The sequence below is a fragment of the Galeopterus variegatus genome, unplaced genomic scaffold (genome assembly GCF_000696425.1).
Source record: "Galeopterus variegatus unplaced genomic scaffold, G_variegatus-3.0.2 Scaffold2491, whole genome shotgun sequence".
In the NCBI taxonomy this organism is placed as follows: Eukaryota; Metazoa; Chordata; class Mammalia; order Dermoptera; family Cynocephalidae; genus Galeopterus; species Galeopterus variegatus.
In genome coordinates, this window is record NW_007728602.1 from 272,387 (window position 1) to 290,845 (window position 18,459).

Sequence of the window (18,459 nt, forward strand, 5' to 3'; positions counted from 1 at the left end):
TGGAGGAAAAAATTATAGATTTAAGTGTATGTATTATATGGTCTGGCATGTAAGAAGCCGAAAGTGGTTACTCTGTCTTAAGAAGTAAAAAGCTGAACAAATTGAGTTGTCAGGGAAATGAGGTCACAGGGCAAACTGCTGTCCCCCCCAAATTGGAGAGACAGACAGGGCAATACAGAGAGTCACAACTTACCAGAGCAGAAACCCAGAGAACAGAATCCTCCATGTGAACCAGTGCTTAAGAAGGGAACCTGAACTGTATTTAACCACTTGCTGGAGGCTTCTCCTGGACAAATCTGAGAGAAAAATTCTCCAGGACCCAGTCATCTGTCATTTGGGCCCCACACTTTTGTGAATTTACCTCCAGGAGCTCCACCACGTTCATCATAGTGAATATGGGAGAAGAATCCCCTCGTGCTCTGGCAGGGGAGGAGAAATGTAATCATTGTGAAATATGCCAGAGCATTCTGTTCTTAATGAGGTCTGCTCTCAGGAGAAACTAGTTAATGATAATCTAACCTGCTGGGATTTTATCAGAACCTAACTAACCTGGGGAAAGGGAAATAATCAACTCCAGCCCGCTCTAGTCATCCAGTCCCACATAAAGCAGAAAAACCTGAGAAACATATTCAAAATTCACAGTCCAGAGGCACCAGCTCAATGAAAGACTGAAATCTACTCATAAGACCCACCACCCCACACCTTACCACTACTTTACTAAAGGCCTATTTATGGCAATTCCTTTTACCCTATACATCATGTCAAGCTATCAAGAAAGAAATAAAACATACGAAAAGGCCGAAAACACCGTTTTGAAGAGAAAGAGAAAGCATCAAAATGAGACTCAGATGTGGCATGGATGTTGGAATTATCAGACCACGAATTTAAAACAACTATGATTAAGATAATAAGGACTCTTTAAAAGATAAAGTAGACAATATGCAAGAACAGATGGGCAAAGCAGCTGAAAGAAGGAAATTCTGAGAAGAACCAAAGAGAAATGCTAGAGATAAAAAATACTGTGACACCAAGAGAATGAAAACACAAACCACAGACTGGGAGAAAATGTTGTAAAGAGACCTATCAGATAATGCACTGTTACTCAATATAATCAAAGACCTCTGAAAACTCAACAGCAGGTACACAAACAACCCAATTTAAAAAATGGGCCAAAAATCTTAACAGATACCTCACCAAAGAGACATACAGATGGTAAATAAGCTTATGAAAAGGTGCTCCATGTCATAGGTCATCAGGAAAATGTAAATTAAAACAATGACATACAACTACACACCTATCAGGATGGTCAAAATTCAGAACACTGACAACACCAAGTGCTGCTGATGATGTGGACTGATAGGATCTCTCATTCATTGTTGGTGGAATGAAAAATGGTACAGCCACTGCGGAAGACAGTTTGACAGTTACACACAAAACAACATATTCTCCCATAAAATCCAACCACATTCTTTGGTATATACCCAAAAGAGTTGAAAAATTATAGAGTTGAAAAATGATGTCCATACAAAAACCTGCACACAGATGCTTGTAGCACCTTTGGTCATAATTGCCAGAACTTGGAAAACCAAGATCTCCCTCAGTAAGTGAATGGATAAACTGTGATATATCCAGACAACGGGATATTATTCAGAGGTGAAAATAAATGAGCTATCAAACCATGAAAAGACATGAAGGAAACTTAAATGCATATTACTAAGTGAAAGAAGCCAGTCTGAAGGCTACATACTATATGATTCTAACTATATGACATTCTGTAAAAACTACAGAGACAATGAAAAGATGAGGTGTGGCGAGGTGTTGGAGGGAGAGGAAGATTGGATATACAGGCAGAGCACCAAGGATTTTTAGGGCAGTGAAACTACTCCGCATGATAAAACAATGGTAAAAACATGTCATTATACATTTATCCAAATCCATAGAATGTACAACACCAATGGTGAACCGTAATGTCTGTGGGCGATGATGTGTCAACGTAGGTTAGTCAGTTGTAACGAACGTGCCACTCTGATGGGGAACGTGGATGACGGGGAAGGCTGTGCATGTGTGGGTGTATGGGAAATCTGTATCTTCCACTCAATTTTGCTGTGAATCTAAAAATGCTCTTTTAAAAAAGTCTATAAAAATAAATGCGTATATTAAAAAAGAAGAAACGTTTATGTTCGTGGAATTTTATGAAGAGAAATAAAGCTTTGAATTTCAAGCTCGGCGGAGAATAGATTGAAAGAGTTGAGCCTGTAAACTGTGTGGGGGGTAGTGAAGGACAGGTATGCAGCGCCTGAGCTAGCGACCCATAAAGAACAGAGGGGAAGGATTTTTCGTAGTTTGAATGTAAACAGCAGAATTTTGCAACGATGTTGATGCTCGGTGAGAGGGCGGGAAAGAATTCCGAAGGATGCAGAACGAATTCCAGTGCCTCTGCCATTGCGTCAAGAAGTAAACGTCAAGTCTGGTCAGCTCCAACATGCGTTGAGATTTTTCTTATTGTGGTCGTGTTTTTAGTATAAGGCTCATAGAACTTCAATACTCAACAATTTGGGGGGGTTTGATATTTCCTAAGCTCGGCGTGGTGCTTGTTTTGGATCAATTTTAAAAAATGAAATTGTAGGGCTGCCCAGTTAGCTCAGGTGGTTAGAGCGCGTGTTGTAACACCAAGGTCAAGGATTTGGATCCCTGTACTGGCCAGCCGCCCCCCCCCCCAAAAAAAAAGAGGGAAAAAAATTGAGTTAGCACACCTGAACAGAGAGAAAACTCGATACAAATATTTTTAGGAACGAGCGCTGATGAACACGAAAATTTTAGCTGGGCCTAGCAGTATTGTACAGCGGAGGGGTTTCCGTAGTGTAGTGGTTATCACGTTCGCCTCACACGCGAAAGGTCCCCGGTTCGAAACCGGGCGGAAACAGCACTTATTTAGTTAGTCTTGCCATCGACAGATACCCGAAGTTTATGTCGCGTGATCTGCCTTGACACCCTTTTCCCCTTTCCGACCCTGTCTGTTAGAATTAATTATATCAATTGTATCCATTGCGTAATTTTGTACTACGGAATACAACCAATCTCTTCCTACACCGCACTTAGAGAAGAGAGCCACGTGGACATCCGAAGAACTTAAAAGGAGAATCTATCATCTCACTCTAGGTGACATTTAAAGGAACCTGGAAGGAGTTGTTTGAGAAAAGAATAACTTGAGTTGAGTGAGAAAAGAATAATTAAGAAACGTAATTTCAGTTGGAGAGCAGATTCTTTAACAAAGTCGAAACTTTAAGAATTCTTTTATTTATTTTTTTTGTAGTGTAACATTTCCCTGTATAGTACCTTTAAGTTCCCAAGCTTTTTAGTGGTGCTTGATATTATTGACCATCACTTCAGATTTCATTCTTTGTTAAGGTGTTCCTTAAAATACAGTCTTTGACCAATAATTGCACTCCCAAACAAGGCTGACTTCATGGACACGCGACGTACGCATTCGCACGAGGCCAGGCACTTGATTTAATGCTCTGCTATTGCAGGTTTGAAACTCTTAATAATGTTTAACGAGGGGCATTTTCATTTTGCAGGGCGCCCACAAATTATACAATCCGTTCCTCTCCAGAATGCTCACAACAGGTGCACTCATTTAACCATTCCTTACAAGGAGCAGCAAGAAGCTGAGAGCAAGTCCACGGCAAGGAATGTTGTGTTGCACATTACTACGGATGAGGGGAGTTTTGTAGAATGTAACATTTTAAAGACATGTCCTAGAAAATCAAAAGAAAAAAAAAAGAAGCTAAAACAAAAACTTTACTGTGGGGTTTGATACATTTTTCCACCTTTTTATTTTAATCTTTTCGAAGAAATAATCCAAGACTTTAGGTCTCATTTGCCTCCAGTCTCTCGTTAATTTTTTTTTTGGTTTTGTTTTTTGTTTGGGTATGTTTCATCACTAATCATTCTTCTTACCCTCTCTTAAGATGTTATCATGTTACCCCACTTTTCAAAATATTCAGTGTTGTCCTAGAGTTCAGAATCGTGCAAGGAGGAACAATCATCACACTCAATTTATACAATATGCGTGTTATCTTTTTTTTCTCACCTTCTTTTTGAATTGTATTGAAAGCAAAAATGTGAAGTGAAACTAAGTTTCTTTGGAAGTGTGGACAAAGTAGCTACAAGAGTTTAAACGTAGAAAATTATAGTCCAACTCTAGATGATGGGTGTCCAACATAGATGTTCCTAATTCAATATCAATTTTGTTTTGCAGCTACTTTTCTTTTTTTATTGAAATGTATTTATTATATTATACGTATTTCTGGGGATTGTTAGTAATATTTCTAGCTCTCATCACTATACTTCTTTTACGAAGTGTCTCAGACACTGAGTCGCTATGTCTGAGGCTTCATTAGCTAGTCTTTAACCCGTGACAAGAATTTGCCTATTTGACTACAGTAAGATTAACCCAGGAGGAAAACAGGCCTCGCTGGGATTCGAACCCAGGATCTCCTGTTTACTAGACAGGCGCTTTAACCAACTAAGCCACGAGGCCTCTCGCCTGTGAAGCGGAGGCAATACATTATTTCACAAAATTCATGCCTCAGCCTGTCTTTATTTCAACGATTTCTTTGGAATTTAACAAGAAGATATACCTGAGCTTCAGTCAGAATCAGAGAAGAATGCTTTCTCTGTAGAATGAAACAGGGCCTGTACTGAGAAGACCGTCTTCCTTTAGGAAACTACTATAAACGTCAAGGACACCGCTAAACTGCCAGCTGGCCGCCAGGGGACGACATTGCTTGGTTTTGAGAATCATTACATCTGACGCCTAGCAGTGAGTCTGCCTTCTCATAAGCTCTCGTTTTATTTGTTCATTCAGTAGGTCAGTGATGTCAGGAAAACGCCCTGGATTTTATCCACATTTTCTTCTGACTTTTGGCTCCCAATGATTCTGCATCTCCCACATACAAAATTTATTCACCCTCTCCAAGTCTGATTCCTGTACAATCGACGTCCAGGATACAAACGAGACTCCTTGAGTGTAATTCCTTGGCTAGGGATTCTTAAATAAGATTCTTAATTTGAACATCTGTGTACTTACGATACAAGTTACCTGTCTCTCAACACACAGGAAGAGGAGGCATAAGATAACCTCTATACACACTGCACTCTGAAAGAACATAAACATAAACAGTAGAGTTGCACGGTCCGTAGCAATTCTAGAATCACACAATTCTAGTACCTTAATTAGAACTCAATAGCGATGTCTGGGAATAATTATCCAGGGCTCTTGGCTCCACCCTCTGAGCTCTAGTTCCATACTCTGAGTATTCATCCTTTTAATAAGAAGTTTTTCTTACTTACAACTGAGTACTTTTCTTAGTCTACTTCCTTCCCATAGTAGTCTGGGGCAGGGGGCAGGGGTCCAAAGTCCTTTTTTAATACTACAATTTTAAAAATAGAAAATACTTGTGATCTCATGAAACTTATTGGATTTTATTCCTTTAGGCCAGGAGTTGGCAAACCATGGCCCATGGGACAAGTCTGCCCTGCTACCTGTATTTATAAAGTTTTATTGAAACACAGCCACATTTATTCATTTAGTATTTTCTGTGGCTGCTTTCCTGCAACATAATATTTGTGTAATTGCAACTGTATGTGTACAGATTGTATGACCCACAAAGTCTAAAACATTTACTCTCTGGCCCTTTAAAGAAAAAGTTTGTCAACCCCTTTTGAAACAAAACCACTTTTACAAACCTCATGAAAATAAACACTTGTTATGTTACCTTGGGCTCCCATAAAGGTGCTGTAGTACCAAACCATAAGACTTATAGAACTATTGTTTAATTAATAAGATCTGTAAGGCACATCTTTAACATGACTTAGGGGTTTGTTTTACTGTTTAGTACCTCAAGTCATTTTGGGGTCTTAACGAAAGATTTATAATCACTCCCTTGTCTTCATCTTTAGATCACATTTTTTGACAGTGCTCTGAATTTGATTTTTGCCTGAAAGTCATCTCTCAAAATTAAGCATCATTTTCTATCTGGAGCAGCTGAGAATAATAAATAGTTTTCCTTTCAAACCCAGCAAGTTGTGGCTCTTCTTTTAACTTATCTCTCTCATCTTACATTTTATAGCAAGAAAATTCTAGGAAACACTTTCATGATTCTGTTGGAAATCTCTTTAGCTAAATAACTCAATTAATAGGTTTGTTTCTACATTCTGTGATATTGCAGGCAATAGTGTTTCTAAACTTTATACAACCTCATTACAAGAATCCCTTTTCTTTCAGGTGCAAGTTACATCTTCCTTGGGATTTATTTGATCCATCTGTGGCTTGCTTCTAAACTTTCAGCCTTACTTAGCTAATTTAGCTACAATACTAGGGTTATACCTTTGTGAGGTTCCACCTGTGCCGTGTACATTATCTTCACTATAGCAGATGAGAACACAGACTATTCCTAGCCCTTTACGAGTGCCACAAATTGATGAGCTTACACCTTTCCAGTGGTTCTTTCCTTGGCCTCATGGAGTTTTAACCCCACCCACGCACAGACCAATATTCCACAAAAGATACCGGAAGATCCCTCATCCAGCCTCTGGAGCTCTCTCTTCACAGCTTTCTCCTCTTTAGTATTTTGTCCCACAAATTCTAACAGCTTTGGCCTTTCTGAAATCCTATCCTTGTGTCCTCAATTCACTGACACTACCTTAGTCTGTCTGAATTCCCCCTCACTGTGCTGAGGCCTAAAAACCCTGGGCAACAAGCTAAAACATTTGTAAGACTCACCTATTTCCCTTATCTCAGGGGGTCACAGTCCTGCGCTGACAGCAGGCAAATGTCTGAAAAGAACCATTTCACATATTTATGTCCAGTAATTTTCAGGGCAGTGAATCCTTCACAGGCTGAAGCAGAAATCTATGTCTTTCTTTTCAGTGTTCTTTTTCAATAGTATTATAATTTTAAGTTTTATCCATGTTGCTGCACGTACATCTACTGTTACTTTTGACATTGCTTAATATTCTATGGTATGCATTTGCAACAGTTTACCTATCCACTGTCCAATAATGGAAATCAAGTTTTATTCCAATTTCAAAAGACCACGAATAATGCGGCAATTAAATTCCTCACGTGGTACTCTCTGTACTTGTAAGTTTTGAGGCAGTGCATAGGGTGAATAAGAAGATTTATACCTAGGAACACAATAGCTTCATCATAAAATGTGAATATCCTTAATCTGAATAAGTTCTCCAGAATGTCTTCATCAATTTAAACTCCCACCAGCAGGACATGAGGGTTCTTACATCACTAGTGCTGCAATAACTGACTTTATTCAGTTTTTAAATTTTGCTGGTGCAATGGCAATTTAAAAAATCTCTTTTTACTTTTTGTTTCTGTGATTATTAATGATTTTGTACATTCTTTGTTAGTCTTTACATATTTTTTTCTCTAATTGCCTGTCCTATCTTTTGCCCATGTCCTTTTGATTTTACTCTTCTGATCTTGCAGATTTTCATGGCCTCTTGTTATAAAATACATATTAAGCCCTTGCCATTTTTTGGACAATCCAAATATATTCTCCCATTATCATATCTCTTTATATTTCTATTGTGTCCTTTATTTAACATATTGATTTTAATGTAAGCAAATGTCTCTTTTTCCCTTATTGTTTGTGCTGTGGGAGAATTTTTAAAAATTCTCTGCTTCCTGGAACATAAGAATATTCTTCTTCAATATACTTCCAATAACTTCATTTTTAAACTTCACATGTAGATATTTAAACTCTCTAGATAAGCGTATGTTTTAAAACTTCACAGCTGATTGATTTTACTGTGTAGTTCACGTTAAGAAAAGTAATAGAATATTCTGAAAACTTTTGTCTCTGTCTACGTGTGATGGATTTTTTTCTCTGATACGCTTTTAACGGAACCTTCTAGTCACCTCCATCTTTATTCCAAAGCCAATTCTTGCCCTAGCACTGAGACACCTGAATTTCCTTCAGTGCTTGGTAGAAGCAGGAATCTCTCAGGCCATATAACTCCTTCTAGGAATGGAACAGTGATCTGGGCAGAGACAGAACCCAGAGCCAGAGAGCTAAGGCCTCCCCCCAGATATTCCTTGTCCATTACTCTATCAGGCAAAGAGGAAGACAAGGCTGTGGACCCAGTCAATCCTGAGCATCCCAAGTAAGGGCTGGGTTCCCACTTCATCAACTGATGAGATTCTGGTGAGAGTTGTCCTCTGCCTGACTTTGCTTGTCTGCTACAGATGGCTCAACTCTCTCATATTGTGGTGCTTTCTCGTGGTTACCATAATAACAAAGGGGCATGTCACGCACTAGGTGTTCAGTATTGTTATTTAAGTTAATTATACTCCAACTCTGCCTCAGGATTTTATTTCAGCTCTGTGTCCTCCAGACCTCAAACTTCCCCCCTGGGAGCTGCTTTCATGGGCTTTTAAATTCCCCTAGCAGGTTTTAGCACCCTTAACTGATGTAGTTAAGCAATTAAGGTTAGAATCACCTGGGGTTGCTTGGTAAAATTAAGATTCTTAGGATCCACTCTAAATCTCTTTCATCCGGGTCACTGCAAGAGGGGTTCTGGAATCTGCAACTGTGATGTCTCCCAGAGAATATTCTCACCTCAAGGACTGGAATTCTCTATTGTAACAATTGTGAACTTGTCTGGGAGTTCTGGGACGTGTCTTACTGTCTGTGTAGCCCACACTGAGCTCAGTGTATTCCTTTTGTGGACATATTGGACTGTCAGTTAAAGCATTTTGTCCTTAAAATCAAAATCGCAAATTTGAACTGCTTGTGTCCACTAAGAATCACTAAGTTTTCTCCAGGACGAGCTCATTTAACATAGTGTCCCTTGGGCTCCACCCCTGATGCTTCAGTGTGTCTGGAGTGGAGGCTTGAATTCATAGGCAAAACGGTGATTTCTGGAGAAAAAACCGAGACAGCGACTTTAATGAATAGAGGTAGCAGGTAGTGTTAATGCGGTGTTTTCTGCTACTCCGTCTTCCCCCAACCCATTGGTTTTTCTTTTTGAATCAAGTAAAAGCAAAGATTTCTCTGGAACATAAGGGGTGATCGAGTGAGGAAGCTCCAGAAAAGTGCTTTCTGAAAGCACAGAAAACGTGTTGTATTTTCATCAGAATCCTCATATTTTAACGCAACTTCATAAAAACAGAAGTAATTCGATATTTCCTTGACACTCAGCACAGATGTGTTGGTTCTAATAAGAAAATGACTTCCTAACCCCGTGCTAATTCAACCGAGATGGCCGAGTGGTTAAGGCGTTGGACTTAAGATCCAATGGGCTGGTGCCCGCGTGGGTTCGAACCCCACTCTCGGTAGGTTGTTTTCAACTCTATACTCCTTTCCAATACCAATGTTTGTAAGCGTATAAGGAGTGTCTTTTCCATCCCTTTGCGAAAACACTACCGTTTATTTGTCTTCTAAACCTAAAAAAAATTATGTGAACAGTCTGTAGGAAGTGTATGAACAATTTTATATCACAGCCCTATCAGATTGCCAACGTAAGGAAAACCCACCCACCTCTGCGGTCTGACTAATGAGGCAGGTGTGCCTAATACTCCAGACCTTTCAGTTCGAAGAGGAATTGAGGCTGTGAGGTCGTTTGCCCTTAATGCTTACAGAAAACTCTAGTTCTCTGTAGTCCTCAGGAAGTGAGAGTAACTCGCCGGGGATTCTACTGTTTCCAAATGGTTGTACTGAGAAAAGTCCAGCTCTTCTTAGGGCTGTCTTTGAAACTTTCTGGAGAGCATGGTTGAATCCTCACCAGCCGGGCTGTTTTGGTTTTTCCAGTTTGAAATGTGAAATTGGTCCCTTAGTGGAGTTTTATTTTGCACTTCCCTAGTTACAGTGACATTGAGCATTTTTTTTTTTTTTTTTAAATCATGCCTATGTTTAAGAGTTATCTGAGGACTGGCCAGTTAGCTCAGTTGGTTAGAATACAGCCTTGTAACATTACGGATTAGTTCTCCGTACTGGCCAGCTGCCAAAAAAGAGAGCGAGAGATCTGTGTTTCCTTTTCTGTGAACAGCTTATTAATATACTTGGCTTATTTTTCTACTTAGGTGTTAGGTCTTTTCCTTATGATTTGTGAGAGTTCTTTAAATATGAGTCATTTAAACTTTGTTTTGATATGGCACAAGTAGTCCAGGTTGTCTTCGAACGTTGTGGTGACTTTGGACATGCAGAAAATTGTTAGCTGTGTGAACAAAATACCAGTCTTCTGCTTTTAGGTCTAATTTAAATATGCCTTTTCTCATTACAAGATCGTTTAATAAAAGAACTTTATGGTTTCTCCTAAAATGTGCATGATTTCTTTTATTTAATTCTTTATCTGATTTTTTCCCCTGTTGTAATATGTGAGGTATAGATACAAATCTACGTTATTTCCAGCAGACTACCAGTAATCCCAGCACCATTATTAAATACCCAAATTTTCCACATTGATTGAAATGCTAGCATACTAAGTTCTGTTACCTTTAAAAATTTAGAAAATTCAACAATCATATGTTCTAATTCTGGCTTTCTAACTGACCTTCTGAGTCTTGATTTGTTCATTTGTTAAGTAGAGAGAATAATATCTACTTCATGGAAGGCAGTTGTAAGGATTAAAATAAATGAATGTAAGGGATCTAAGAAAGTGCCTAACAAGAAGTGTTCCTTGTTGTGATACGGTATAGTCTCCTTTTCTCTTAGAAGAAATTCACATCTTTCCTTTGCAGCCATCCTTCAGAGAAACTTAGAAATCATATAAATATTGTTCTGATAGTTATGTTTCTCTGTTTTGAGATTAAACATCAAGTTTCCATTCTTGAAAGTTCTCTGATCCAGGTGGCAGCACAGTGGGTTATTTCATGTGCTGCCTCAGATTTCAAGTGTGAGCTTCATGTTTGTCCTGGGAAAGAAGCACTTGCCTGGAATGTTTATCTGTATCTTCACGGCTGGAATAAGGAGGCTTGTGAAAGACTGATTTTCCATGGAGAGGAAAGATTTATCCCTACCAAAGGTAGGCTTTATTTTTGTTTCTTTCCCATGGATGAGGTAGGCAGAGAACGATGACTGCTTTTTTTTTTTTTTTTTAAGTGAGACTCCAGTTGACATAGATTTTACCCAAATCAAAAATTTCTGAAGAGAAAGCACAATAGTCTCTTAGTGATTGATTAGCTCAGTTGTCTAGAGTGTAGTATTGATGACATCAATGTTGAGGGTTGATCCCCATAGAAATTAACTTTTGTGACTTTTCCTGATGGGAGAGTCAACTACAGACCTAAAATCACCACCCTATACCCCACCTCTGCCACAGGAAAGATCTGAATCTGTTGTGTCTAGCACTTGGTTTTATTAAATTCCTCTGATCATTGAGATGTTGGCGATTTCTACTCAGCTCCAACCTCTGTTGTTTCTTAAGGCAGACAGAATTCTAAGACAGCTCCCAAGATAAACCTCTCCCTGGTAAACAAGCCCTGCATAATCTCCTAAACTGTGAATATGGTGAGATAGCGCAGTTGACTTTAAGGGAGATTATCAGGGGGTGAGCCTGACCTAATCAGGTGAGTCCTTAAAAGAGACTGAGCTCTTCCTGGCATTAGAGATTAGAGTGTGAGAGGAATTGAGGGGTCCCAGATAAGGGGAGATTCTCTTGCTGGCTTTGAAGATGGAGGAGCCACTGACATGCAGGCAGCTTCTGGTTGCTGAGGGCACCCAGCTAATAGCAAGGAATAGGGGATTCCGATATAACCATGAGAGCTTGGAAGAAGATCCCAATATCTAGATAAGAATGCAGCCTAGCCAATGATTTTAGCCTTGTTAGATCCTTAGCAGAGAACCCAGCCACTGAGTGCCCAGACTTTTTACCTATAGAACAGCGAGTAGATAAATGGGCATTGTTTTAAGATGCTACATTGTGATAATGTCTTACATAGTAACAAAAAACTAAACAGATTTCTTGTTTGTTTTTTAAAGCAAATAACATAGAATGCAAAGATGAAAATGTTATAGCAAAAAAAAAAAGAAAATATTAGAGCAGAAAATTGGGTTGTGTAGGGTGAGGTGCTAGTGCCTCTAGAGGCCACTCTCCATATAAGTGCCTTACTCTCCCTGTCTCTTTTTTGGGGTCCTGCTACTGCCACTCTGAGTGACCCTCATACACTTCCTCTTAAGGAATACTTGGAAACTGACATTTGTATTTTAAATTAATATAAACATGTTCCCTAAGTGTATAAGTACAATTTATATATATAGATGTATCCTTGTAGACAATCTCATATTTAACACATAATGTAACAACAGCTGCCAGTTAATTCCTTAAACTAACTTTTTTACAGCATGCATCTGGATACTAGGAATGTAGCACTGGGGGGAAAAACATGAGGCCTTACCCTCCTAGGTTTTCTGGTACAGAGGAAGAGATTCTGCAGCTGGCTTTTCTTCTCAAAGGGAAATTGATTAAAGGAGGAAATATGAGACTATCTGCATTTTCATCTTTGTGCTGAAATTAGAAAGCCACCCAAACTCCTACCACCTCATTCTGGGCTATCCTGTCTTTACCAGGGCTCTCCAGAGAAACAGGAAAAAAAAAAAAATACATATATATAAAAATATATATATATATTTATATATATATCAGAATGTGTATATATATTATCTATTTATCTATAATGGAGGCTGACAAATCCCAAGATCTGTATTTATTTACTTATTTAATTAATTTATTTATAATGAAGACTGACAAATCCCGCTATCTGTATTCAGCACACTGGAGATCTAGGAAAGCCAATGTTGCTTTGAGTTCGAAGGCAGGAAAAAACCCATGTCCTAGCTCAAAGGCAGTCAGGTAGGAGGAATTCTCTCTTCTTAGTGGGAGGTCAATCTTTAGTTCTATTTATGCCTTAAACTGATTGGATGAGGCCCACTCACATTAGGGAGGGCAATCTGCTTTACTCAGTCTGTTGATTTAAATGTTAAACTCATCCAAAAATACCCTCACCCAGAAACACCCGGAATATCTGCACATCCGGTGGCCCAGTCAAGTTGACATATGAAATTCACAAGCACAGTTCAGTGTAAAAGAAAACAAGATAAAAAAATAAGGAATAATTTTCACCAATCTTAACATAGGAAGGATGAAAGAAACAAATGTAATTTTATTGTTTAATTTTTTTTTGTATGAGTAATATATTCACATAGTTCAAAAATGAGAAAGTATTACAGGGATAGTGATAAGTCTTTGGCCTTTCTTTTCCCCCATTCCCTCAATTCTTCCCCCTACCTTAGTTTCTTATGCATCCTTCCTGATTTTCTTTGATACTTGCAAATATGCACATAGTCTTATTTTACCTAACTTTTAACCGAAAAGGTAAAATATTTACACATTATTCTGCAGCTCTTTTTTTCACTTAATATATTTTGGAGATGTCTATTTTATCAATACTTAGGTTACAAATATCACATTCAAATTTGCATACTGAACAAAATAGGAACTTATTTTCAAACGAGTTTATTCAGTCAGGCAGGAGTGGACTCTGCAAACTTCTTTCTCATTACACTTCTAAAGGAAAGCATGAGAACAAGTGTAGGTTTATTGGAACTGGAAGGAAGAGGAAAAAATTACAGCCTGGGCCGGCCCGTGGCTCACTCGGGAGAGTGCGGTGCTCATAACACCAAGGCCCCGGGTTCGGATCCCACATAGGGATGGCCGGTTTGCTCACTGGCTGAGCGTGGTGCAGACAACACCAAGTCAAGGGTTAAGATCCCCTTACCGGTCATCTTTAAAAAAAAAAAAAAACTACAGCCTGAATTTTGATATTATGAGGGACAAAACATTTTTTTCCTAAAGCAATATGGTATTCAGAGATACCTGAATAGGGACTTAAAAGCAACTGGTGATCAAAGGAAATGACATATTAATTCAACAAATATTTACTGACCATTGCTCTTTAGAATGTAGTAATTAGCTATCACCTTTAGTAAAAATGTTGAAGAAATAGCATTAAGTAAAAAAAGCAGGGTATAAAACGTTTTTATAGAATGATAATCCCTTTCATAAAATGTACACACATAGCACATGTATATAAATGTCCAAAAGTTTGTAGGTGTGTGCATATATACACACATATACATACAACACAGTAAAATGTGCTTAACAGTGTTTATCTTTGGAATGTGTATGGGGGAGAAATATATGTATATATATGCTTAGCCATATTTTAAATGGTTATTTTGACAATAATCTTCCATAATACCACTAAAGTAAAAAAATGTGAATTCAGAAAGGGCTGGCTGGTTAGCTCAGGTGGTTAGAACATGGTGTTTGAATCCCCAAACCGGCCAGCTGCCAAAAAAAAAAAAAAAAAAAAAATTAGTCCTTCAGATCTTCATGTCAAAGATGTATCCAGAACAAAGGTGGGTGGGTGGGGAGTGGGAATGAAGTAATTATGAAATACTTAAAAAGTGAAACTTCAGAAAAAACTCTTGCCCTGGTAGTTCAAGGCTGCTGCTCAGACTTCCTTACCTGGGGTAGTAGTTACTTGACCCACAGTCTGTACTCAGTATTAATGATGAGGAAAGTAAAAACTACTGAAAATTAGAACAATTAACATTCTAGTTTATTTATCAGGACTCTGAATTTCATTATATAGATAGGTGGTAAAAAGACGAACTTGGTCTTAGAAGACAGTGGAGTATGTAGTTTAGAACAAGGACGGTGGAGCTAGACTGCCAGTTTGGATCCATCCACAGGAGACTAATCCTTACCTAAGACTTTTAAAAGGGAAAAGTGCATGGACCCTGGAGCCCAGCAATCTTGTCTTCCAGTTCTGGCTTTGTCGCTTACTTTCTCTAAGCTACAATGTCTTCATTGTACTAATCCCTACCCAGTACAGGATTTGGGAAGAGACACACTATAAAGTGAAGGAAAATGGTCAGGGCCCCTCAGATGTTCAGAATCTTGCCAAGGATCTGATGTAAACATGCACGTGTGCCCAGGTGTTCCTTGGTTATTGTCTAATGTAATTGCCCATGTGCACCCAGATGTTCTAGGTTATGGACTTAAGTATAAAGGAAGAGTGGCTCTGATCCACAGACCCCCCAACCCCCAGGATGCCCCCAGAGGGGTCATGGGGAGGCCGCTACTGCTGTCGGTTGATGACCTGAGAGGCCACCACCACCGCTGCTGCTTCTGCTGCTGTAAGCTCCTGCTCCTGCTGCTGCTACTGCTGAGGACTGAGCTTGTGTTGTCTGCCAATGGCTCCTGGGATCTTTCCCAATTACCTAGCGTGGAACTGCGTGTAAGGGGTCTGTGACCCAGTCTGGCATGTGAGGGTTCTAGTCAGCCAGTCTGTACAATGGGTTTGAAGGGTCTGAGCCCTAGCCCTGCCAATACAAATGGAAACTTAGTATAACTAAAACAATGAAACATTTTGGCTCTAGTTATGAATTACTTTAACAATACAATTGGCGTGGTCACTTAGCAATACACACACACATGCACACACGCTACATACACTCTGCATATAGCACAGTGCCTGGTAAATAGTAAGTGCTCAATAAATATTAGTTCCTTTATCCATAATGAGAAAACCGTTCTTACCCTTTAAGCTGCCCCTAATGAAAATGTTCCTAATTTCTGTAGTTTCTAAAATATTCTAGACATTCATTTCTAAAAAACTAAATCATCTCAACACTTTATCAAATACCTGTGTTGAATATTCTCAGTAGAATAGGAAATATTTTACCGTAGTCTTGGACATAAGCTTCCAGTCAAGCAATTTAAATTTGGTCTCTAGGATCCCCATGCTGTACTTTCTCACAGCAATGGTGTTCACATGTACTAGTGCCAAGTGGTTTCTGCTCTTCTGGTGGCATCAGATGACCAGATACTGTAGTGAGAAAGCCCTCTCCACCAAACACAGGGATTCTGTGCCAACCAGCAGCATTTGCTGCAATAACACGGTGGAAAAAAGCTACCAGTCACAACACATACAGAAGGAGCTTTGTTACAGCCAATGAAATACCCCTGCAACATAGGAAGGCCAGTAAAGGTAGATTAGTGGAGTTAATGAAGAAGAGGCACCTGCATAATCTAGGAGCCAAGGCATAAGATTGCCTATCTACTTGTCCCCCACGCACACACACTTCTAGCCCTTTTTACTTTTTTCTGCCATGAAGCACTTATGGTCCTGGGCTCTAGAAAAATAATTGAGCATATTAAGCTAGGGCTTACAGACCCCTTGAGTCTGTTGCACAGATTGTGTTACAAACCCTCCACATGCAGGTCTGTGAGCTAGGTAATAGGAAAAAAAAAAAAAAAAAAAAAGGATCCTGGGAGCCATAGGTATAGAAAAATGAATGAGTTTTATTCAGACCTAGGAGCAACTATCCTAGTGGATTCTCTGAGAGTTCTGAGAAGCACGATGGATCAGAGCTGTTAGTCTTTTATACTTACGTCCACAACCCTGGACACCTGGGTGCCCATATACAACTTACATTAAGAAGGAACACCCGAGGATATTTACAGCAAATGCTCAGCAAGATTCTGAACATCCTAGCAGCCCTGACATTTTCCTATTTTTCCCAACAGAGCAGAACACAACGAAGAAGTCAATTCTTCCCAGAATCAGAGACACTGGTCTTGGAGTAAATGTGAGTTGCTGAGGCATCCCCAATTATGGTTGGTGAGTCCTTTACAATTAGTTCACTCCTTCTGCTTGGTTTCAGGCTCAATTTTGTCTCTTCTGATGCAATAGTAGCCATGTGGTGTGGTTGAGATTTTCCAACTCCAACAAAACCGAAACACTGGGAATTGCAGAGGCAGTGGGCTCCTAAGAAAATAATAACTAGTTTTAACACTGAGGTCAAGGGTTTGGATCCCTGAACTGGCTAGCCACCAAATAGAAAAGAACTATACTGATGATGATTCTGCTGATGACAAGCTCTAATCTTCGAAGAGTTTAACAGGTCCTAGGGACTAAATGTGGGTTACCTGTATAAATTTTTATTGTCAGTCTAAACACATTATGTGAACTAGCTTCACAGCATGCAACTTGTACAGTTGCAGAGTCTCGCATTCAGAAGAGCCTCACATTTGGTTTAATGCTTTGCTGTCACCAGTGTAAAACTGCCAATCATTTTTGAACGAGACTGTGCAATTTCATTTTGTACTGGGCCTCACAAATCTCACATCTGGTCTTACACAATGTCTTCAGACTATTTTCTGTTGTAAAACAAGGAAATAGTCTTTCCTGTACTCTGCACTCTACCCCTTGTTCAAGGAATGTTTGGTGCAGAGGGATTGCTTCCCAATCCCTCTTTTGAGGTTTATATGTGAAAACAAGTGCAGTAGAAAAATCAAGAAATGTATTAAGAAAAAAAATAGGTCATTGGACAATAGGAATAAGTCATGGACGAGTATCAGAAGAACATTAATCCTCAGAAATCAAAGAGAAAAAGGGGAAAGTTGACTGACAAGCAGATGACTAACTGTTGCTGCAACTTCCACATATTTGAGATTATTAGACACAAAGAAAAGGAAGACCAAAGAAATTGGCTTTATCCACTTCCTGGGAGGTTAACTCTCCCTCCTCAGCCTCATAAAATCCAATGATCACTTACCAGATAGCAAAAATAGGGCAGAGCTGTATAAATTTAGGACGTACGGAAACTTATAGGTCATTTTTGTTGGGTCAGGTCCCCAATACATTTCCAAAATTTGCATATAGTGCATAAGTAAGGAGAGGAACACAAAAGTACCTGTCAACCCAAAACATGGGAAAAAGAGAGATCTTCTGATTGGCCTATCTCAGTACTTAAAGGTTTTACTCCAGTATCATGATAAGTGAACCTAAATTATTTCATTGTCACTTCCCATCACTGTCTTTCTCCCTCCTTTCAAATCGTTTTTTCCTCCACATTTTTTCCCCTTCTACCCTTCTGAAGTTTTTCTAAGAGGCTAATCCAGCTAATGTTCCTACTTATTACCCCAAGGCTAAGACATTCAGAATTTGTTCCTGCCTCTGTTTACCTGTGACAATGCAGATAAAAGCACAGGAAAGATACTGTTGCTGGGTCTTAGGGAATAACTGAGGGAAGATAAGCAACAAAAAGTTCAAGCAGAATGAGAGGAGAAGGGCACTGATGCTAAAAATTCCTCCCAGTATGAAACAGGCTAAATGAAGTAAGTAGGAAGAATGACAAAAGAGAGAATGAGGAGGGGGGTTCTTTTTAAGGGCCCACTCTCTGGTTTCAGAGTTCCCAGCTCTAAAGGTGGCACAGCACATGTTGGGGGAAGTCAGCAGGCAGGAGTGCTTGTGAGGAAGACGGAGGGAGTGAGTGCTGAGGCTGCAGGTTAGTGATGACATTTAGCCCTCCCTTTTTGAACTAGGACTTACTTGGCTTGTTATTGAACATCCAACATGTCGTCTTAACA

At 39.3% G+C, this 18,459-nt stretch overlaps 3 non-coding genes across 3 annotated transcripts; 2 read left to right on the top strand and 1 right to left on the bottom strand.

Moving 5' to 3' along the window:
• The first annotated feature begins 2,850 nt into the window (after positions 1 to 2,850).
• On the top strand, positions 2,851 to 2,923 carry TRNAV-CAC. The gene has a single exon. It is a non-coding gene; the product is annotated as a tRNA-Val (tRNA).
• Positions 2,924 to 4,469: 1,546 nt separating this feature from the next.
• On the bottom strand, positions 4,470 to 4,543 carry TRNAT-AGU. The gene has a single exon. It is a non-coding gene; the product is annotated as a tRNA-Thr (tRNA).
• A 4,732-nt stretch (positions 4,544 to 9,275) lies between these two features.
• Positions 9,276 to 9,358, top strand: TRNAL-UAA. Its single transcript has one exon. It is a non-coding gene; the product is annotated as a tRNA-Leu (tRNA).
• Positions 9,359 to 18,459: the final 9,101 nt, after the last annotated feature.